General features: G+C 41.2%; 1 protein-coding gene across 4 annotated transcripts in view; it reads left to right on the top strand.

Moving 5' to 3' along the window:
• The window catches only part of PTPRE (protein tyrosine phosphatase receptor type E), a 247,570-nt gene that overhangs the window by 58,902 nt on the left and 165,932 nt on the right, over positions 1-22,736 (top strand). For all 4 annotated transcript variants that reach the window (XM_059730034.1, XM_059730032.1, XM_014611368.3 and 1 more), the window contains exons 2-3: positions 2,117-2,192; positions 9,903-9,965. The gene's annotated coding sequence lies outside the window, so the exon portion shown is untranslated. The remainder of the gene's footprint in view (positions 1-2,116; positions 2,193-9,902; positions 9,966-22,736) is intronic.

The raw sequence follows: 22,736 nt of genomic DNA, 5'->3' as shown, positions 1-22,736 counted from the left end.
CTTTGTTAAAAAGCCACTCTACTGGCCAAGTCCAGCCCATCAAACTACATAAAACCAGAAGCTTGATTATAGTTTGTCATTAACTGTGCTGTAAACAAAAATTGAAATGTAATGTTCAATGTTGGTCAATTTTGAAACATCAAAGTTAGCAAGAAGTGGTCAGTGGAACTGTTGTCTTATGCATTTGGATGTTTAACGGTGTGTAAGACCATGAATAAATATGTTTTAGCTCACTGAAAAGCTTATTAGGATAAGAATATAAAGTTTGTTGAGGCATGAATCACTTTTGGAACGGAATATGCCTTCTAGCTTGTTTACAGAAAAGCTCTTGTGTATATATACATATTTAATCTCTAGTAAACTTCCTGTTTAAATATTTTGGGGCAGGGGTCTTTTGTGGGGAGCCTTCCACATTGTCCACTTTGTGCTCTGTACTTTAATATCTACATGATTCTTTTCCTTTTTCCTGTCATGCCACACTGATCTGCAATACAAAATTTTGGCAGTCCTGGGAGGAGTCCCAATCTATTCCAAAAATAATACCATCTATTCTATCTAATTGTAATGAACATTAATATATATATATATATATATATTTCTTTTAATAATATGTATTTTTTTCTTTCAAAGAATAAATAGAGAAGTCTGTTTGGATTTGTCTGTCTGTGCTGGGGTCTAACCAAGAGCCCATGCAAGGTTTAATTCCAGTTTCAGCCTTTTAATTGGGACTTGAGTGAGGTATAGGGCTTTCCCTAGGCTGTCTACACAGGGGGTAAATTTCACCTTCATGTAATATAGTAATCTTCCTGATTAGAAGAAGTATTCTCTAAACAGGAAGCACCTGTAAAAGAGCCAGGAAACTCTCTAATAGTTTCTTTCAGTTCATTTTTGTTGTGCTGGGGAAATGTTGACCTTTGCAGTATAGAGCAGGGGCAAGGCAGCTACAGATGTCCTTATAGGAAAATCTCTGTTGATCTTTGAATATCCACAGAAGATAATAGACATGACTTGATAATATATTCTGTGTAGAAAATCATGCAGGTTTGCGAAGGGCTGGTGAGACAGAAATCACTAATTTTGGGGGGATTAAGCAGAAGTTTAGACTCAGTTATTGTAAAGATTGCTTCTGGCAGCAAAATTAGTAGAAGAGATCCTTCCTCCAGCAAATTCTTTATTGTGTTAGTCTTGTGCTTCAGCGTGCCGTGACTTTAGAACCCCGCTACCTTGTTGTCTAGCTGCTTCCTGCACAAACTGCCCCGGTCCTTTATCTGGCTAGAAAACATGATCATGCTTTATCTGGCAGATATATCCAAACTGCTGGAACCTACTCTTAGTTGACATATTAATGCTTGTTTCTTTTGTACTGCTTTTTGTTTTTATTGTCTCATATGTATGATGTGGTCTCAAAAACAACTCTTCATTATGTTCCATTTAAATGCCCAGTAGTCTTTATATGTTGGCCCTCTTGAAGTCTGTGTCTGCTACATAGAGCAGGAGCAGGGAAGTGCTCATCTTAAGCTGTCTAATTTTTCTGTCTGTGGAGAATTGCTTGTCTGAATTTTCCCAGGGTCACGTGCACCTTTATCTTACTCACAGCCTCCTTAGATTAATCATTGTCCTACTTGAAGCTTCTCAGGCAGAAAAAGCCTTCCACATTGTCCACTTTGTGCTCTGTACTTTAATATCTACATGATTCTTTTCCTTTCTCCTATCTTGCCACACTGACCTGTAATACAGATTTTTGGCGGTCCTGGGAGGAGTCCCAAGCTAGCCCTCCAGGCCCTTGTTCAGCGCATCGAGTAGATTGATGTTGTTAGTGAACTTTCAACACCTTCCTGTGTATAATTACCCCAAGACCCTTGACCATTACAGCTCTATCCATCAGTCTGTTGAGGTGCATGAGGAAATATCACATACTTATATCTGGAACCAGCCACTAAACTTGCCATTGACTGGCATGGACAACCTTACCACCTCTTGATTTTTTTTTTTTTTTTTTTTTTCTCTGTGGGGTTAGCAATTTCTTGCCCACACTGTATAGTCACTGAATAGCTCCAAATCCATTGTGTTATGCCAAGTCGCACATCTTTTACAAATTGTTGTTTTTCTGTTTCAGGGACAGGATCAACTTCAAACACATGATTTGCTGCACATATCCTCTGTCTTTGTGGAAACCAGACATTTCTCCTCAGGTCAGTGCCTTATATCTGGATTTTTGAATCTTTTGATGAGAAGTGTGGTGGGTCCTTTGCTAAGTAGATGATCAGAGAGATTATTGTGTAATTCATACCCTTCCATAGGCTACCTTTTTTGGATGTTCTCCCCAAGATCAACTTCCTCACTCCTAAGGTGTTTTTTTTGTTCTGCCGGAAGTTATGGCCTAATGGGTAGAATTACCTGTTTAGATTACCATTTCCTTGCATAACCAGTTCTGCTGATATGCCATCCTCTTCTGGGCTCTGGTTTTTAATTCAGCCTCTTGACATTCTCTTAATTTTTTTTCCAACAAAGCATCATTGCTTGTTATCCTGCTCAGGTGGGTCTCTAGTTTACAGGTCTTTTTGAGTACCATCTTCTCTTTAGATCCATCATCCTTGTAGAAGCCTTAACAATATTTCATCCAACTTTTCAGGATATTTTTTTCCTTCTCAAAGCACCAACACCTATTGTATGGTACAGTTTAGGCCTGTGCTGCTTCTTGGTCATACTTACAATTTGAATGCCTTTCTTGACTAGAACTTTCCCAAGAACTTCTCTCAATGTTACCACATTGCCCTTTGAGCAGTTTTTCTTGTTCCCTGTTCATTGTTCTCTTTTCTGTAGAGTCCCTGTATATGACTATATAATGGCATCTTGTTTTTGGCTTTCCACTTTTCATTTGGCCAGGTAGAAAGTGTTTTCTAATATCCAGGTCTTATTAGCTGCCTTCTTGCCCATGGTACCAGTCTATCAAAGCAATTTCACATTTCAGCTTCAAATGGTCATGGTTTCCTTTTCAAACTTCAAAAGTTAATCTGACTTCATTGATCTTTTGTTTGAGATTTTGTTTCAGTGTTGTGATCAGTTGGCCCATGTGGTGCCATACCAGCTTCACCCCAGTAGTTTCAATAGCAGAAATATCCCTGATGGTTTCAGCATGCGCCACCCAGTTCAGTGTCTGTCTTTAAAAGCTTTAAATCTGTTTCTTCAACTTGATTAGTGATAATAGCACCAATTTCCTATCTTTCATTTCCATTCTCTTTTAATTAGGCTTGGGGCTGGCATGGGTAAGACTAATGGTAGAGTTCGTTTGTGGTTGCCAAGCCAGTTTTACATGGTTACTACAATTATGGTATGATGTCTTAGGCAACATTAAGGGCCCTAAAAAGCCCTTTCAGCTGGGGAAAGAGTCCCCAGTCCACGAATTTGATGATACAGTTGTAATATTGTTACCTGAGGACCTCCTTCCAAGAATTGGCACTTTTATAGGGAGGTTTCAAGGAGACATGGCTAGATTCAGGTGGTGTGAGTTGGGAGGGACAGGACAGGAATGCAGATTTTTAGCAGTCCTGTGATCCATCAGCAAGCCCAAGAATGCCATTGCAAATCGGACAAGTTCCCCAAGGCTCTCTAAGTTTCAGTGAGGTCTCTCTATTACCTGGAAGAACCTGAGGTTGAAATTGTGCCAGTATTGTTTAAAGCCATGCCCCTGAGGTATTAGTTCTGTGCTGCTCTTATCAGAAGCACTGCACAGAATCCTGTTCTTTGAAATCTGACTTGTCTGTGCAAAGGGGCACCTTTGGAACAGAAAAACAGGATGGTTTCCTGTCATCTGTACACCTCTGTGCATTCAGAGTCCTGAAAATCTATTAATATGTCTACTTTTATAATGCATCATCATCTGACCCTTGAGATTTGAATCCCCAGAAGCAGCAAGGAGGAGGACCCACTCACTTTATGCATTAACTGTTCTTCAGGGACTTGAGCAGGGTGGAATAGAATTGCACTTAGGTGCCTAAGTTCACTTATGTGCCTAATAAATAGAATAACATCTGCCCTGAATATCCTATTGTAGCTCATTTGGTTTATTATACATACATCTGTAAGCAGAATTATTGCCAACGACATGTCATAGACCTAAAAACACATTTTGCAATGCCTGCATGCTTATTTGCTTGAAGCTACTTCCTACATAGTTGTTACATTGGGTGTGTCCCGATCAAACCTTATTGAGTAGTACATACAACTGCCTTTCCTATAATGAGAGCATTATCACTGCTCAGGACTAGTCAGAGAGCATTATCACTACTCAGGACTAGTCAGGCTCCTAACACTTTTTATCAATAAACTTAGTAGTTTGCCATCTGAAGGTATTTACACACAAAATTTGGAGAAAGCTGGCTGAAAAAATGAAAACCTGTTTTGCCAAAACAACTGATGGTTTAATGTTGAAGTGTTTCACTCATTTAATTTTTTCAAATTTATTGCAGAATTTTATTTTAATGTTTTATTGAAGTTGTGATTGGGATTGTTGAAAACTGGATAATATTTTAAATAATGTTCCTTTGTGACAAAGTATGTTGGAAAGAAACAAAATAGTTTGCAAAACTGAAAATTATTGATGACTGAAACCATTTTCATGAATAAAGAAACTGCTTTTGAGAACAGTATATGTTCCGATTTTAAAATCTTCACCTGAAAACTATTGTCTAGCTTGATAGTTAGGTCACATACATGGCAAAATAAACTAATTGTGCCTAACTTCTGAGTCCAGATAATTGTGTAGGTGCAAAATTATACCATTAGTTATTTCTGCTGGCACTTATGCTTGCAAACTAGAGGTCAATGTCTGAAAGGTTTAGGAAGGTGGCAGAAGTGAAGAGCCTAGTGGGAAATGGGGGCAGATGCATAGGCAGGCACAGTGCCATGCAGTACATTAGGGAAACATTAATTAGGTTCATTGGATTCAGTATGTTATTGAGTACAGTTTTTCATAATGCAAAATTATTGGAGTGTAACTTTCTGCTGGGCACCAGTTGGCAGCAACAAGGGCTGGGTTCAATTTTGAGATACTAAATGTATTTTACCTTGGCTCCAGCCCCCACCCAGAACACCTGGGAAACACTAAATGAATTACTAGGGTGTCCTGCATAAACAAAAACCACCTCTTCACTCAGTATAAAACACAAACATCCACATTTATTAGAAATAGTAACACAAAGCAAAAGAAAACATTATGTATAACTTTAAAACACTATTATTACAAAGCAAAGTGTATAGGTGGCACCCTCTTTGGGGAGGCTTCACTCATACCCAGGCAGTCTGGGACTTGGGGCTCCCTAATGGGTAGTTCCGGGGGCCTGCACCCTATACCTGCCCTTCAGCAGTGGGCTGGAGAGCGGGGCCCATACCAGAGTGTGCTATGAGCTGCTCCTTGGATTCACTGCGCCATGGAGAGCTGCTTGAGAGCATGGGTCCTTCTGCACTGCAACAGGCTTTGCTGCTTTTGGAGAAGTGGTGGAGCATCAACCTCAACTTCTACATGGTGGCTTTGAGGGGTTAACTGTGGTTTTCATCAGCACACTACACACCCAACTCTGCTGGGCAGAAAACTGCAAAAGAGCTCAGAAGAAAGGTCAGACCTATCTTAATGGGGACTCGGACTGAACTGGCCAGCAAAAAGCCGGCGAGGCCTATACTGCACTGAGGCCTGGATAGACAACAAATAATGCCAGGTCTCTCCCTGGCTCAATTTGTGCCATGCTGTACGCCCAAATCTGCCAGTGAAACACATGGCTGAGGTTCAGCTACACAACTAGGCTGAAATGCAATAGCTGTGGAACAACAAAAAGGGTCCAGGCCTATGGCTGCAGCCTGGACATCCAGTCTCAGCTATAGCACTGGGATGAGATGCTACAATTCCCAAACACAGGGGCCAGTAACTGCTAGGACCCATTCCTAGGCAGTTTGCTTCAGGGATTAATACCTCCATGGCATTAACCCACTTAAGAAAAAAAAAATGGGGAAAGAGGGAGGAAATAGGAGTCTCAAACTCTGAGACAGACTTTCTCTCCTTGTAAATGAGGATTTCCCATCCCATAGCTTTTGCTTGCCTCTCCAGGGAAGGGCTGAGCACAGGGCCAGACCAACAGTCTCGACCCACATTAACACACACAAAATCCATAATACACAACCCAGTGTGTGCGTGGCTGTTACAGTAGAATGTCAGTTGCATATTTTTTATTATTATGAAATGCATGATTGAATAAAACAATTTTCTGTAGGCTGTTTCTTTACCCTTTATATCAACCAATTAGGGATGGATGAATTGCTTTCAGACATTTTGGAATAACAGGTACTTGCTATAAACTGCCAAAAAGCTTAATTGCTTTCTAGATTTATTCTACCCTTGTACTACTTTTTCTTACTCTACTTTCTGACCTCAGCTGTCAGAAACATCAACTAGAACATAACACATCATCTCTTGTTCAAAAAGTGATTTTTCAGAGCCCTTGATGTGGCACTGAGTGAGGTTGCAGAGACTGAGGCCTTTGTTGCGTGTTAATTTTAGGCAATTTGGGGAGCTCATAACCCTGGGATTGTCTACACGTTAATGCATGAAAGTAGTTTAAGTGCCCTTTAGGCATCTTAAAGTTAAGCCTCTCCAGGGCAGGTTTATATGTGATCTGTGCTGCGTTACTCAGCTCATGCTACACTAATGTGTGGCCACTTTAATATAATGTAACACATTACCTGCCCACACAACCCTCTACCCTGCTACCCTGGATCAGGCTGCCGCCCCCCATACCCTGCTAGCCCAGATTGGCCTGCAGCCCACCTGGATCGGACCTGCTGTTCTCTACCTGCCAGCACCCCAGATCCTCACTCGCCCCTGCCTCCAATGTCTCCTGGCTTACTTGTGGCTGCTGGTGCTGTCCCAGGGGAGCAGACAGGGAAGGGGAACTTGCCTGCCCAGCTGCTGCCATTGCCACTTGGGTGGGCTCAGTCCAGAGAACAACAGGGGGAACCCCTGGGGGCAGGGGGGGTGGGAGGTCACCTGGAAGGGGAGGAGGGCATTCTTACCTTTCAGTCTTCCAGGCCCCTGCTCACCTGAGCATGTGACCGTTCTAAAGTCAAGCTAATGCTAATTACTAATTGAAAATCCTAGGTATAATGCGTAACAAGGCCTAAGGTAGATCAGTACCTTCCATTAATTAATTGAAGATGGGAATAACTTTTAGAGTACATAATTCTGTTACATGAATGAAGAGATTGGTTATGTTAGAGACCTCCTTTCAGCATGAGGCTTTTTGGCAATACAGCAATACAAATAAACTGATGTAGCAGCTTGTGTTAGAGGACTTTCTAACTCTGTTACTTTCAGAATACTAAAAATTTGAAAATGTATTCCCCCCTCCCCCCTGCCCCAGCCTTTTTTTTTTTTTTTTTTTCTTTTCTAAGCCTATAGCTGCGTCTTTCTTCAGGTAAGTATTCTATTATGTTTTACTTCAATTACTACTTCAGCATTAGCAAAGAATATTATTTGCAAATATAACTGTCTTGAAAATTTCCAGTATTGAAGACTGTTGAACTTCTGATGAAATCAGTAACTCAAGACTGTATTGCCACCATGTTTCCATGTTAGCAAATTAGTTAGCCTTTTTTAAAATTTAAACATTAGTGCTCAAATGTTGCTTTTGTATTGAATACAAACTATTTGCATTGTTCAAAACATATTTTCAATATGTTTATATTTCATTAGCTTGTTGTCATTTAAAAAAGCTATTGCCTTATCGTAGTGACACACATTTTAAAGCCAAACTGTCAGATAATTGCATTGATGATAATTGCTTCTTAAATTCATATGCTGCTGAGGAAAAATGCTGAAAGGGAACTATTTTAGATCATGATATCAGCAAAACATTGCTGTCTTCATTGTATCATTGTAATTGCATTCTTGTTTGGGGTCAGATGATGATACATTTGTTCAAAGGTTTTTGGTAGGCTTTTTGGTATGTTTTCCTTGGGGAGAAGGAGACCTTTAAGCTTAGCTATTTAGGATTTTCATTATCTGTTAATGCCTGACTCATTCTCTAAAAGAATAAGAACTAAAATTTTGCGTATGTACATAGACATAGGAATGAATTTGCAGAAATGTTACAGTTCCCTCATTGGCAATGTTATATAGAGGCTAATATATACACATAAAAACTTCCATAAAATGGGTCTGTCGCCATCTCTCAATTCCCACTTTTACCTCTACATTTCAGTATTTTATGATGACTTTTGTAAAGGATGGTGTGAACTTTGTTGGCCTCATCTTTCTTCTTCCTTTGGTACTACTTCTAATTGGTTACTAGCTGCAGCACTTATTTTCCCTGAATAGGTGCTGCTGGCACTTGAAGTAGGGTAGTGAATGCTAACATGACTGACATTTTCTTCTGGGTCACAGAACAATATGCTTATCAATTCAATACTGTTCTAAATCAGGAAGTGAGACTGTCATAATGCAATGCCTGTTGCTCTTTACTTCTGTAACCCTTTATCTACTGAAAGCCTGCCAATAGAATGCCTGTTAAGTAGGATATGATAGCTTCCATACTATTTAATTTCTTTAGAAAGGGATGTACTGAAAACTGTAGCTGTTTCTTTATATGCTATTTTAATGTCAGTCAGCTTCCTATCCAGGTATTCCTGACTTCAGTCATAATTAAATCTAGTTTTCTTGTTTTCATGTTTCTTGGTACAATGACAATTTCTAATACTTCATTATTTTTTTAGCCAAGCTCTTTAATCTTATCACTGTTTATCTTGGCTGATAAGAAAGCTAGAAAAGAGGATGGAGGAAATCTTTACCAATGTCTGCTTTGATGGGTACTAGGCCATAGTAGCAGTACTGCATTAGTGGGACTTCACCAGACTCAATACTGACATAAGCCATTTAAAAAACTGAGCCACTATCCTCCTTATTAATACATGAAGAGAATACATGTTGTTTTGTGACCTAATGGCCTATTGGTCTGGCATATGGCTTTTGGTGAAGATTAATCTTTATATACTATATCAGTTTTTTGTTTCAAGTCAAATAATGGTAGCTCTTTTGCTGCTGAGAGGTAGATAGAATAAAATGGTAATCCTCTGTAATATATGTATTACAGAGAATGAAGATGTGGGTATACTTTATATATATATATAAATATGTGTGTGTGTGTATAAGCATACCCAAATCTTCATTCTCTGTAATAGTTTTATATATATGTAATATGTGTATATATGTGCACGTGTATGTTTACACACATGCATGCATACATACATACATACACACATATATATATATATATATATATATATATATATATATATATATACACACACACAGTATGTGTGTATAAATATATGTATATAAGCATACTGAAATCTTCATTCTCCTTTGATCATTTTTATTATGCTACATTTATTTCACTGATGATCTTAGGTTTTGACTTTAGAGCAAAAACTGACAGCCTAATAAAGAAGGGTACAGCTACAATTTCCTCATCTTAAGTATTTGCCTGATGGGTTAAAGTACATTTTATTCGTGGAGAAAGACTACTTTTACTTTTGTATTAAAAGCAAATTTATAACTATATTTTTTTATGATAATTGTGCTTCTGTTTCAGTAGAGAATTGTTCTTAAATCTTACCTTGCTAATATTTTAACATGAAACAAATTATATTCAATATTTGTTATTCAGGGAAAAATGGAGAAAAATATTTTAATAATGGCTAAATCTTTAAAATGGAACTTACCATTTCCAGAGGGGCTAGAATTGCAGCATTATGCTGAAACTGTCTGCAGTTCTGGGACCATGTTTTCAGCTTCTGTCAGTACAAATGAGAAAATTGAATGATTTTGTATATGATGCATTTGAAATCTTTTTCAGGACTGTCTATGAACATTAGAGGAGATCTATTCAATAAACCACATTTGACTCTGAGCACAAAAGGTATTTGCACTTTTTATTTTTATTACATTTTTGTTGAACTATCAAGGCATATGAATTTTTTATTCAAAGAACTGGGACACACACAATCTATGTTTGCTTGACTTCAGAAAACAAAGATTTCATGGGGCTGGAAAATTCCTTAAATATCACTAAATAATGTCTTGCATTTTCCTTGTGGAAATTGCCTTTGTGTATATCTCTGCATTGTAACATATTTATGAGCCCAGGAATAGTTTACTAAGGCAAATAAATGGGATTTATATTAATGGCCTAGCAAACATACAAGATTAAAATATGACACCTGTATCTGCTCACAGCTTCACTGCATTTCTATAACTAATTTTTGTTGTTATTGTGGGTTTCTAAATGATACCACTGCATTAGTGTACTTCTTAATTTTTCCCCATGCTTCTAGAAACTCTCTTGCATTGTTTTGGGATGTATGCTGTATGAGTACAGTGGACTAGTGATATTCATGAAAACCATGAGAAATCACTGTACAGTGACAAAAGGCCTGACCTATACTTTAATGTAGCAAAGCTAGCGCACAGGGGTAGAATGAATATGATAGGTAGCACACTGAGATATTGATGTCTGGGCAGTGCATATTGGCAAGGAAGGAAGAGGATATGAAAGCTTTTTTGCTGTTTTAATTCTTGGGATTTGCTCAGGCACTATGACAATGAAGCTTTTGTAAGTGCCTGTATAGATAATTCTCACTCAATGTTACATAAATTACTTAAATTGTTCAAAAAGTTCATAAGTACATAAACACACCATGTTAAAAGAGGCCATAAACACAAAATATGCAGACTGCAGCATGACAGAAACTGCAGTTGCTGTCTGAAAATACACTAAGAAAAAGAAATAGATATGTTTTCAGGTACAAGCCACAAAGGCATTACCTCCGAGAAAACTCATGCTGCTTAGAGAAAACCATACACAGCAACATCTATTTTAGGAATCTCATCACCACAGTATATTCACCCTTAACGTTCTCTAATTCTTTCTGTAACACCCACTTCAAGTAAAGGAGGGACCCCGTTTTACAGATGGAGAACTGATGTACGCAAAGACTAGGTGACTTGCCAAAATCACAGTAGCATAACTGAGTGGGGGCCGACGGAGACAGCAGCCCTGGGTGATACTTTTGAGAGGGGGCAGGGTGGGGACACAAAAATAGCTGCTGCCACAGCTAGTGGCTGACCGCACTACTACCACTGCTAGTGCAGCAGCCAGCACTGGCCCATGTGCAAAGCTGCCCTGTTTACTCTTCTGCAAAGTCCAAGTCACACAGGAAAAGCAGGAAGCTGAATCTAGAAGTACCAACTAGAAGTCTGGTACCCTAACCAATGGGCCATCCTTCTACCTTGATGGATTTCAATGACAATATAGATTCTACACAGGGAAGTTAAGGTTAAAGTATCTTCTTTGTGTTTGGATGTACAGGAGCATGGCTTGGCATTTCTGAAATTAGGCTAACACTACATAGATGGCAGAAAGGCACAATTTGCTAAAGCAGATCCTTAAACTATTGTTACAGTCTATATATCGAGCGGCAGACTTATCTGTTAATGCAATAATATCAGGACTCACTTTCCATTGTCAGTTTCACAGCTGCCACAATGATTTCTGCCAAGAATTCAGCTCCTGCTTTTTGTCTAATCAAGCCTCAAACACTGAAAAATGCTATTAACTCGAGCAATCTATTTTAGACTGTTTTCCTGAATTTTCCACTTCAAGAGATCATTTTCTCTCTTGCTAGTCATTACTCTGAATACATCCTGCAATACAAAAGCACACAAATGTTCCACGATTCCAGAAGATTTATACTAGTAGTATAGTTTTATTTGCATTAAAACTTGCATTTTTGCATTAAATTTGCATTTATTTTCATTCCTGCCTGTGGCAGAGGATCCTGCTAGATGATCTGTTCAGGTCTCTCCTGACCCTAGCTACTATGAAACTACCCTTTATTCAGATGTGGTCCTGCCCATTACTCCAGCTCTTAAAATTTAACTTCATTTATGTGTGGCCAGAGAGTCTAACTGTAAACTTTGACCTAACCAAACCACAAGCATGTTTCAAAGTTTATGAAACTTAAATGGATCTGAATTTTGTCACCCCCTACTCATGGTTAATTCAAACAGCTGCTTTGAAGTTGTCAGTGTACAGTATCTATTTCAATGGAAACGCCACCCCATAGGGCGCATCCACACATGCAAGCATGTACGCTTGCAGCAGCTCAAATAGAAGCGGTGCAAATTTGAGCCAGGCTTTTTGCCTTAGTGCATGTGCTCGGACATGCGCTTTGTTGTGGAGCAAATTGTGCCACTTGGGACAAAATGACCCTGCCTGGCTCCTCCCGGATCTGTAGCCAGGGAGGAGCTAGAGCCTGGGGCCAGCACCTGTGCTGTCCCCAACAATATAAAAAGCTGCCCTGCCTTGGCCCCAGCAGTACAAAAAGCTGCCTTGGCAAGCAGCTCAGGGATACTTGTTCTCAGGAGCTTCTAGGGCCCAGCCACTTGGTACCTGGGGACACTACCCCTGTGCCAGCTGGATTGCTGTAGCAGCATCCAAAATCCATTTTAAAAAATACCCCAAAATCCATGTTCTTCCACAATTAAACCAAAAGACCACACACACACACACACACACACACACACACACACACACACACACACACACACACACACACACACACACAGAGTGAGCAGTTGGGTAATGCTTTATTGGTATATTTACAATGTTAAAGCAATGTGGAAACCTACCAGTGTCTCTATCTTCATGAAAAAATAAATTCTAAATACCTATGTGTGTTGATGTCTGCTTTTGGTTTTCTTCACACATGATGGGTGTGTGATGGGGGGGATGTGGTGTTTACAGGAAGTGGGTGGGAAGGGATGTGGGGGAAGGCAGGTGGGTGTGTGTGGAGGGATGTGGGTAGGTATGGGGCAGTTGCTGGGGGGACTGTGGGTGTGGGGGACCTTGGGGGGCTGCTCAGGAGGGGTGGGTCCCCTGGCCCCCACAGGTTGCAGCCCCCGCCAAAGCACATGGAATGCCCCCCCCCATGGCCTCAGCTCCCCCCTGGAGGGCCACAGCCCCTATCCCCCACAGGGCCCCAGCCCCCCCATTCAGGGTCCCAGGCACCCTGGAGGGCTCCCCCCACCTCCCGCCAAGGGTCACAGCTCCACTCCAGAGAGCCCCTGCCCCACCGCCCAGGGCCGGTAACTGACCTTTCACAGCAGCAGTGGGGGGACCATGCGCCGAGCCCAGCCGGGTCCTGCCGGCCCTGGGGCTGCTCCCGCTGCCCAGCCGGGCTGGTCTCGTGGTGTCAGGACCCAGCGCGGCATGTGACTGGAGTGAGGTTGTGAATGGGTATAGCGTATTCTGGAAGGATAGACAGAGTGAAAAAGGAGGAAGTGTTGCCCTATATATAAAGGCAAAACACATGTTCTGAGGTGCAGTATGAAGCAGAAGGCAGGCCTGTTGAAAGCCTATGAGCAAAGGTGAGAGGGGAAACCACCAGAGGAGATATCATGGTAGGCATCTGTCACATGCCAGCAGACCAGGAGGAGGAGAAGATGAATAAGGCCTCTTTAAACAACAGACAGAAGCTTTCAAATTACAGAACCTGGTTTTCATGGAGGACTTTTATTATTGGGACATCTCCTGGGAGGGAAACACAACAGTGCACAAACAGTTCAGCAGATTCTTCAAGTGTTTGGGATAACTTTTTGATACAGTTGGTAGAGAGGCCACCTAGGTTAGATGCTCATCTTGACTTGCTGCAGGGAGGAATTGGTTGCAAATGTGGAGTTGGAATGTAACTTGGGTGACAATGATCACAAAATGATAAATTCAAGATCTCTAAGGAGAGGAAGGAAGGAGAACAGCAGAATAAAGACACTTCAGAAAAGCACACTTTAACAGACTCATGGAACTGCTAATCTAGATCCCCTGGGAGGCAAATCCAAAGGGAAAAGTAGTCTAGGAGAGCTCACTCTTTAAAGATGATCTTTTAAGGGTGGAGGAACAAGCTACCCTGATGCAATGGAGGAAGCATAACAGGAGACCAGCCTAGCTGGGCAGCAATATCTTCAGTGAATTTAAACCCCAAAAGGTATCGTGTAAGAAGTGGAAACTTGGTCATAGTATTAAAGATGAATATAAGAGTGTTGCACAGGCATGCAGAGAGAAAATTAGGAAAGCCAAGGTACGATTTTAGATGCAACTGGGAAGGGACATGAAAGACAATAAAATGGGATTCTACAGGTATGTCAACAATATGAGGAAGAAATCATAGGTTTCTTCCAGAATGCAGAAAGTATTCTAGTCATGGGTGATGCAGGGAAGGCTGAAGTATTTAATTCCTTTTTACTTCAGTCTTCACAAATAGCAGCAGCTACCAGATGACAAGTACACATAAGGAAGGAGACAAACAGTCTAGAGTAGTAGAAGAACAGGATAAGGATTACTTAAGGAAGCTAGATGCTTTCAGTTAGGCAGAGCTGGATGCACACTAGTGTTTGGGCTACAAGGCATTGTGTCCCCTTGCCTTTTTGATAGTTTGAACATGCTCAAAATACCTGGAAGCTGGAAGGATCTGGAGTTGCTGAACTACTCACCTCTGAGAGGGGTTGACCTACTTTTGAGTTATGAGCAGGCATGGTAAGGCCTCAGTTGAGGCTGGAAAACCTCTGAGGTAAATTAAAATTGTTACATTTAAGTGAAAGTTAGGTGTCACATTAGTGTACCGGGTGAAAGAAACCTCAGGTGATGTGTGCATGAGAGGATGATTGGTTGGTTGGGCAATTGGCAGGTACCAGTCACCTTTGTGGGGAAAAAGGAGCCAAATTGGGTGGATCAGGGTGCTCTGATCTGGGCTTTCTGTTCTGTGCCCTCCGTGTGCGTGGGGCTGACAGGTGAAGATGGGTGAATGAGTGAGGACCTGAAAGGTCTATCTCTTCCCTGATCCCTGTGCATTTGGAGCAGTGTGGATCTTGACGGTGAGGGATTGACAGAGTCATGCAAGTCTGGAGCGTAGACACAGGTTGGGTGAGGGTCTGGGGGACTGATCATGTCTGTGGGCTGAGTGGTCCAGAATGTATATCAGGTGCGCAAGGTGAGGATCTGGGGACCAGTATCTGTATGAAGTGAGAGCCTGAGGCTGTCAGTGAGCAGGTGGCATGAGTGAACAGCATGTGAGTGCTATGGGGAGAGAGAGAGGGAGAAAGCAGGATTGTTGGACTGTTTTGTTGATATCATTGCTGGTCTGCTTTGTTGGTAGTGCTGCTGAGTATACTTGATATATATATAGCGTTATTAAATATATGTATATCATTACCCCTCCTATTTTGTGTTGTATTATTTATTGCCATGTTAGAGCAAGGTTGCAGGTTTGGGACCTGGTGAGTGCAAGCCCCCATCCCTTCCATTTACTGTGTGATTGTGTTAATTAGATTAATTATCTGATTTACACATCTGTCGTTAACACTAGGGTACTGAAGGAATTTGCTGAGGTAAATTCAAAGCATTACAGAGGTTAGGTGAGGGAATGGGTGACTGGAAAAGGGGAAATAAAAAGGGGACCCATGTCTAAGAAGGGGAAGAAGGAGGATCCAGGGAATTACAGACCAATCAGCCTGACCTCGGTACCTGGAAAAATCATAAAATAGGTCCTCAAAGAGTATATAGTGTAGCACCTAAGGGAGAACAAGGTAGTCAGTCAGCATGGATTCACTAAGAACAAGTAATGTTTGACTAGCCAAATTTCATTCTATGATAAGGTGACAGGATCTGTGGATAGAGGGAGAGCAGAAGATGTGATAAAGCTTGACCAGCAAGGCTTTCGATACTGTCTCACATGACATTCTCCTTAACCAGCTAAGGAAATATAGGCTAGATGAAATGTGAATACATAAGTAGTTGGATCATTGTGCTCAATGAGTAGTCATGAGTGGCTCAATGTCTAGTTGGGAGTGGAGGTATCAAGGGGGTTGCCCAGAGGTCTGTCCTAGATCTGGTATTTTTTTAGTATCTTAATTTTTTGGACCATGGGATTGAGTGCATGCTTAGCAAATTTTCAGATGACAACAGGTTGGGTGGAGATGTAGACAAGACACTCTGGAGTGTGAGACTAGGATCTAGAATGATCTGGATAAACTGGAGGAAATAAACCTCAGTCCATCAAATGAAATTTTGCAAGAAGAAGTGCAAAGTTATGCACTTCGGATGGAATAATGAGGAAGTTAATTTGTATGAACCAGTATAGGTGGGGGAACGATTGGCTTGGCTGCAGTGTTGCAGAAAAGTGTGCTTGTGTTGCCAAAAAAAAAAAAAGTCAACAGCATACTGGGTTGTATTAACAGGAGTATCACTTGCAAATCAAGAGAAGTGATTCTTCTACTATGTTCAGCACTGGTGAGCCCTCACCTGGGCTAGGGACAGACATTCAAAAAGCCTGAGCCTGAATTGATTTGATCTTTGCAGGTTAGTCTTAACCTGGCTAGGCTAAATCAGTTTTGTAACTGGACAGACATCCTAGAAATGCAGTCGCTCTGGCTAGAAGCCAGGGGACACTAGAGCAGTTCTTCCTTTGTTGCTTCCACAGGCCTGAGCTGAGGGGGGCATAGCCAGGCCCTGAGAGGCCCTGATTATTCCCCACCCCTCCTAAGCAGCACAGCAGGGAATGTTTATCACTCCTAACCCATTAAGAAAACAAAGCCTCTCTCCAGTTACTAATGGAGCTCTTCTTAAAGAGCTCTTCCAGGGAAGGACATTAAGCTACCTGTTGATTAGCTCTGAAAAGCCTGTCTGCCTCTTGTTTCCCACAGCACAGACCATAGCCAGCATGTGTTCTGCTAGCTAATGCTGAGGTGTCTTCACAGGGCAGATGGGAGAGGGGACTAATCCCTATTTAGCAGGAAGAAGCCAGGCAGATGCTCTGTGCCTGCAAGTCTCTGCTGGAGTTCTGGCCAGGGAGCAGAGGGGAGGGGCCAGCCCTGCTACGGAGCAGAGAGCCCTGCACAGCCTAGAGAGCTTGCTGGGATGCTGGTGGAGTCTGTTTTATCTTAAACCAGCCAGGGGTTTGGGACAGACATTGCATAAATTGGTTTGAGCCAAATCAGTTAAGTATGATACTATGTTCAACCAGGTTAATCTCAAACTGGTTTCATTCATTTTCAAACTGGCTTATGTGTACTGAACATTTGTTCTGTTACAAGTTTAAGCCAGTTTCTGATTGCCTAAACTGGTTTATGTGTAATGTCTATCCCTAGCCCTGGAGTACTAAGTCCAGTTTTGAGCCCCACCCTTCAAGAAGGATGTGAACAGATTGGAAACATTTCGGTGCAAAGCAACGAGAATGATTAGGGGCCTGGGAGGCAAGACTTATGGGGAAAGGCTGAAAGAGCTAAGGTATTTATTTTGGATAAGAGAAGGTTGAGAGGGTATTTGATAACAGCCTTCAAAAATCTAAAGGGTAATTTGTAGAGGGAGAGGGGAGAGGCTTTTCTCTGCGGCTGTAGGGGAGAGAACCAGGAACAATGGCCTCAAGCTGAATCAAGGAAGCTTCAGTTGGAGATAAGGAGGAACTTTGTTACTATGAGGGTGGTCACACATTGAAACAGACTACTCAGATAAGTTGTGGAATCTCCATCCTTGGAAGTTTTAAAGAGCAGGTTAGATAGACACTTGACTGAGATGGTTTAGTCAGGGGTGATCCTGCCTTGAGTAGGGGGCTAAACTAGATGACCTGCTGAAGTCCCTTCCAGCCTACTTTCCTATAGTCCTATTGTGACAGGTGCCTGCCACTTTAAAACTGGGAGCAGGCAGCTGCGGCCCAGCCCTGAGTAGCCAGCCATTTTAGATTTAGGCTCACAGGGCTGAGGCAGCAGTTTTCTGCAAGCAGCCAAAGGAGTAACAATATCTGGCTGAACTGCTGCTTAGAGAACATGTTAGAATTAAGGGCAGGAGCTATTGCAGATGGCAGGAGGCTCCTGGTCCTGGGTATGCTTGGAAACTGCACCCTGCTAGGGACAGTGGCCTGTTGGGACTGTCTGTGGCAGGACGGTCCCCTAGAAGTGCCAGGCGAGACCTCCCCAGTGAAAAGAAAAAGGGGCATCTTAAAACTCCACCCCCATATCCTGGTTACCTAGACATAGGGACAGGCATGGGAGCCAGGCATGGCTACGGCCACCTGGGCCCCACAGGGGTGTAAGGTTCTGGAGGCCCCAGGGAGGGGACAGTAGCATAGCCCTAGGGATAGGGCATGAGAGAAAAGGTGGCCCGCACAGAGTAGGGTACACAGTGGTGGCCTAAAGGCCTGTGAGTTGAGGGCACTGAGTAGGGCTGAAAGGGTGGCCTGAAGAGCAGCACATGGGCCAACCCCCATGAAAAGGGTTTATCTGTAGAGAGGCCTGGGTAGGGGCTAGGGGCAGAGTCAGCCCACTGTTTGGTGAATTGCCTAGTCACTATGCAGATGAGGGTCATGGGAGAGGCTCAAAAGGCTGCACCAGGGCCAGCAAAGGAGTGAAGGGATAAGCCTGATGGCCTACGGGAGCCATTCAAAGGAGTAGGGCAGGGTGAATGTGGCCCAGTAAAAAGGGCAAGAGTCCCAGAGGCCCGGTGAGAGTGGGCGGAGTGATAGAGGCCCCAGTGAGAGGTGGGCAGTATGCATGAGGCCCAGAACAGGGCAGTATGTAAATGGCCTAACAAAAGACTGGGTTTGGTCTGGCTTTAAGCCGGGGTACAATAATAGCATGGATGCCATCTGTGAGGCATGGGCCATGGTGTAGGGAAGGTACAGAGACGTGGGTAGTGCCCCCTGACATTGGGGCAGTAAAATAGGCAGCCTCTTGCATGTTGCACCAATTAACCTAACAATAAGTCGTGGCAGACAAGGCTGGGTGGACTGCCCTATGTGGACAGGTGGGTGGGCTGATGTAAGATCCCAGTCGTGAGATGGCCCCTTGTCACACCTATGAAACTAGGTTTGCACTGTATTAAAATATATGTTTATGCTAGCATTTTCAATAGTGTTTTGTTTTAGGTGCCTAATATAGGCCCTTGCAGAGTGTCTCAGGTTTCAGAAAATGAGTGCTTAGCACTTTCTAAAAATCATGTCCATTTAAGAAGTATCACGTTGGACACCTAAACATTAGCTGCTTCTGCAAAAAAGTGGCATTAATATTTAAAGTAGGATCAGTCACATCCACCTTCAGTACACATTTCACTGGAGAAGCCTGTTAACACTATAGAATTGAGATGAAATAGTGAATGACAGATGTCTGAGATCCTTATAGGAATAGTTTGCAACCAGTAAATGCTTTTGTTTTTCTCCTCTGTTCAAACGGAGCATAATTTAGCTAGAGCCAAAAAACAACTTTTTATATCACTTCATTTTCCATAGAGAAATTGTTAATGGGGTATACAGGCTAGCAGCCTCTTATTGAATAATGTATTTATCAGTATTACAGGCAGCTTTCTCTTTATAATTTACAGTGTGGAGGTCATAAGCAGTTTGGAGGGCAGAAGGTTCTCCTTCCACTTTCCTCTTGAACTTAGAGGGGATTTTGATTTGTGCTGGTTCATCTACAGTCATTGATTGGGTTGACTGTTTCCTATTCCAGTCACAGGAGGAAAGTCTTAATAAGATTACACGGAGAGAACCTTTCTCAGAAGATCCCATTAAAGTTGCTGGGTGACCATATATCACATGGTAAAACCGTGAGTACAGTATTCGAAGTCAAGGTTTCCATTTATCAGAGAGGGGTTGGGAAGACAGCTTCTTCTATAAAGTTCCTTAGCAGCACTAGATTAAGATAATCTGAACAAAGAGTTTAACAGGGAGCTGCCTTCAGCTATCGGAAAAAATGGATCCCATACTGCTGTTGTGTTTGTTCTCCATCAGATCAACCCTGAATGGAAAAGAGGTAAAAGGGAAAAGGCAGTTATTTGTTAATTTAGTTAAGTGTATGTATGCATGTATAGCCCTAAGCACCCTTACGTGCATGCCCGTGCACACATGAATGCACGCACACTTATAAAGCCTGTCTTTAATACACATACACACACACACACACACACACACATATTCAAGACGCACCTAAAAAAGTCTTACATTTGTGTGTACATAGGTGTGTGTAAGGGTGCTTAGGGCTATATCATTTTTGTCTTGTAAAAGAAGAATATAAATTACATGAAATAATATTTTAGTATACTGTCAGGAATGTATAAACTGAAGGAATTTCAGAAAGTAAAAATTGGGAACTTATTGTAAAACTATAATTTAAGTACCATTTAAAATTTTAATTGTTCAGCTATTCATAATTTGGAGGATTTATTTGCTATATCTGAGAGATGGAATCCTTAAAGCCCTTAAGTTATAAAGGCAAATATATTTGTAACTTTAAGCATTGGATTTCCCCTTCTGAAGTAAATGGGACTGTTTGCATGAATGAATAATCATTTATATAAAATTATCTAGGATTAAGAACTAGAATTTCATAGAAAATAGGTAGGGGTTTATTGTCTCTATCAGTAAAATAGAGACATTTAAAGTTACTTTTAAGTATGCATAGCTTATATGATTGTTCTGTCTGTTAGATAAATGCTGCTGCTGCTATGTTCAAAGTATTGATGTAGCACACTGCTTGTGAGAGAAAATGTTTTATTAGTAAAGTTCTACTATGGGTATATTAAATTATACTATTTTAATATTGAAGATCTGCTTTGTGATTCTCTGTCTAACCTGTTTAATTACAAAACTGTGACAATGAAGGAAAGTTGACCACTGTTTATTTTTATAGGAACTAAAGCTAAAACTACAAGTTCATGGTAATTCATAGTGGTTTTTTTATCTAAAAAAATAAAAAGGAAGTATTTCTTATCTTGTAAAGAACAGCTAAAGGGAAGCTCTGGTTTTACTAAGTTTTCACATTTTTATTATTAAAAGAAGTTCTGTTAAATTAGATCTTAATACATACCAGTTCATTTGGTATGTCAAACTAGGCAGCGGGGTAATGTATGATCGTTCTGATGCATGAAAATCTCTGAGGATACCTGATAAATCTCTCTCTCTCTCTGTGTGTGTGTGTGTGTGTGTGTGTGTGTGTGTGTGTAAATAAAATCTGCTTCTTCAGTTGGTTTAGTGTTAGGCTGAAATAGAACCCTTAATTTAAAGAGACAAATCAATTTGGTTTTACAAGGAGAGCACTATTGCCCCAGTGTGTAGTCCCCTGCCTGCCTCAAGCCCTGTAGCTTGCATTAAATACACATATTAAAGGCTCAAAATATAAAGCCCCTGAAATTCTTCTATATGGGTTTCAGGACCCAGAAAGCATTTAGTCATGGAATCAGTGCTCCCACTTCATCATGAGGTCTTCCTTACCTTTCCCCTGTAGTCCTACTGGAAGACTTAAGCAGTAACAAGCTTCCTTCCATACCTGGATGAATTTAATCTTTGCTGTATAATATGAAATGACAAGTAAACAAAGTGTAATGTTAATGAAATAACTGGATATAAACCTTCCCTAAATACACTGAAGTGTGGTTTATTTTGAATTGTAAATGTAAAGCTTTCTATCCCACTGCAGGTTTTCTTTTTGTTTGTGTTCCCCTGTAAATAGAAACAGATGGCTTTGGCACTAACGTATCTCTCACCAAGTTATTTTGTTAGCTGATGCCATAATTCACAATGGGGCAGAAAAACTAGAAATCTAAACATTATTTCAATCAAAGTTACCCCCTCAGGGAAACCAGTTTTGAGTACTGGTGAAATGCATACTTCTACCTAGATGGCTACAGTGGAAGCTGAGAGTGCTCAGCACCTCACAGGCTTAAGTATGGGAATGTCTAGATAAATTCTCTTCTTATGCCTCAAGTACTTTCATTGTTTCAGTTATTTTTTTAGTTTACTTTTTATTGTGACAAAACAGGAAGTCCTTGGTATTTATCACATCTTTTTCTTGTGATTAGTATAACTGTGGTGTACTTGTAAGGTACCAAAAAAAACCACTGAGAGGTTGTTGTTAAGTATCAGGCCCCTTACTCTTCTTTGATGCAAGGTGTCGAAGGAAGCAAATATGGAAGGTGGGAAAGAACCCACAGCAGCAAACAGGTGGGAGTGGCAGCAATGAGGAACAATCCTTAGTTTTACTCCCTTATCCTGGAAAGAGGTAGGAGCCCCCCTGGCCTGCCAGCTAATCAATTCCAGTCCCTGTGACTTGAGAGAGGATGTGCAGATGTAGCACCAGACACCTTGGTGGTGGGGTGGGAGGGTGTTTAAGGAAGCTATGTTTCTCTCTAGTTTGGCTAGTCTGCGTGTGGGGAAAATTTGAAATTTGACAAGCATGTATTTTCTGATGAAACGTTCAGTGAAAAATTCCCAGCCATCTCAGTACAAAGCTACATATTTGTTGTGCAGTTGTCAAAGTGGGTGCTAATAAACTTTGACATTAAATCAGTTCATTCTTCTCATGCCGTGTTTCGCAGACAAACCTATCTTTAAGTATTGTTAGAAAGTAGTAGAAAAGGAATTTCACTAGATATTTTAATCCCCCTGCTTTAAATGGTAGGTTTTTTGTACTATGAATGCAATTTGACAAAATTAGGGGGTGAATGAAATGAATCAGTCTATATAAACTTTCATAACATTTATATTACTCAGAATTTTGGCAAAGTGAGCTGGTAATTAATTTTGGGTTGGCCACTTAAATGTGTATATGGCCAAGATTTCCAAAGAGAATGTTTCTGCTATGTCCTTATAGT

Source organism: Alligator mississippiensis, chromosome 6 (genome assembly GCF_030867095.1).
Source record: "Alligator mississippiensis isolate rAllMis1 chromosome 6, rAllMis1, whole genome shotgun sequence".
Taxonomy (NCBI): Eukaryota; Metazoa; Chordata; order Crocodylia; family Alligatoridae; genus Alligator; species Alligator mississippiensis.
This window is presented reverse-complemented; position numbering and strand designations above follow the sequence as displayed.